Genomic DNA, 1628 nt, shown 5'->3' with positions numbered 1-1628 from the left:
TCTCTTTTCTGTTAGCAGTGGTAATAGGCTATCCTCTTAGCATTTTATCTTCATTTATAAAAGGGGGAAAGATCCTCACAGAAAAAATGTGGATTTGTATTTAATAATTTTTTTTAATTCAACATCAAAGAAAACTATTTTTCAAGCATATGGTTATATTCTGGGTCATAAGATATTTGGCAAAAATAAATTTCAGTTACCAGTTTTCAGACCTGGGATTTACATTCTGCACACTTCTCATACTATTTCTATATTCTCTAGGCAGATCTTTGGTATAATGGGAGAAACCAAAATTCCCATAATTTAAAGCATCTTACAATTATTCAAATGTGTATTATACATTATATGGATTTTATAAAGTGGAATAAATTCCCCTTGTCAGTAGGTTTCAACCAGTGCCTATTCACAGAAATTTTCTATTTTTTGTAAAAACAAGTTTTTGTTGATTAACACATGGTACATCTGGAGAAAATATTTTATTTTGTAATATTATACCTATAATGAATACACAATATCCTATTACAAATAATACTTTTTATATGTCGCCTTAGCGATCTGAAAAATATCTTGCTATTTTTATCATTCTGCAGGTGCTAGATGGTAGCAAATTACTGCCCTAAGCAAAGTCTTGTTTCTCATAACCCAAAATTTACCATAGATATGAAAACAGACAAGAAATAATCCAATGTGTAGTGATTCAAAATAAGTAGAAGTGAGAAAATTGAAACAAATTAGGTGAGAGACATTGCATAATAAGACTTTGTTCATAAGTAAACTATAATCGAAAATGGTGTTAATATGTTTGATTTAAAAGTTGTTAAAACTTTATATTTGGTATATCAGGTTTATATAGTAATACCTTAGATTATTGTATTCATTTGTTATTAAAGGAGGGAGACCTTGAGTAATATTCCAGAGACTTTGAATAAAACTATGCTGAAAAGCTGAACTCACCAAAGACAAATTTCAGGCCACATTGTAGTCCTTGTCACACTTCCATTATTCATTAAAACACTAAAAACTGGAAATATAGTGTAAATTCATAGCTTATTAGATATTATATTTGCCTCATAAATACCTAGTCACACTAAATTCAAACTTCCTTGAGACCAGGAAGAAATTCTCTATGTTTGATTCTCTATTTCAAACAATTAGTACATTGATAAAGTTAATTTCATTAGAAATACCTGAATAATTTGTTTGTCATATTAATATTTGAGAACAATTTTTTCAGGAAACAGCATAAATGTAGTACCCCTTGTACCACAAATTATGCAGTCTAGTTTCCTACATTTGGAGGAATCACTGGAGTCAGCACAACTGGATTGCAATATATGAGACTTGGCCTGGGGAAACCACCTTCCTGATCATGAAATCTCCCCTGCCAGGTAGGTACATATAAGTTACTATTATTTATATGTTGTATTGATTTATATATTATAAGTTATATAACTTATCAGTTATTATATTATATATAAGTTATATATAACTTATCAGTTAATTTAAGTTAATAATGTGTGTGTTCAGCTATAGAAAATGGTATGAGGTCGAGGGAATTTATGATTGATAGACATATGAGTTAGAATGTGCTTGTAGGAGCCAGAGTGGTAGCACAATGGTGGGACATT

At 29.9% G+C, this 1628-nt stretch overlaps 1 non-coding gene across 1 annotated transcript; it reads right to left on the bottom strand.

The window, feature by feature from the left end:
• Window positions 1–1231: 1231 nt before the first annotated feature.
• LOC126021310 (U1 spliceosomal RNA) lies at window positions 1232–1396 on the bottom strand. Its single transcript, XR_007499868.1, has one exon. It is a non-coding gene; the product is annotated as a U1 spliceosomal RNA (small nuclear RNA).
• Window positions 1397–1628: the final 232 nt, after the last annotated feature.

Source organism: Suncus etruscus, chromosome 10 (genome assembly GCF_024139225.1).
Source record: "Suncus etruscus isolate mSunEtr1 chromosome 10, mSunEtr1.pri.cur, whole genome shotgun sequence".
NCBI lineage: Eukaryota > Metazoa > Chordata > Mammalia > Eulipotyphla > Soricidae > Suncus > Suncus etruscus.
The sequence above is the reverse complement of the archived record's forward strand: the minus strand, read 5'-3'. Positions and strand labels throughout refer to the sequence as shown.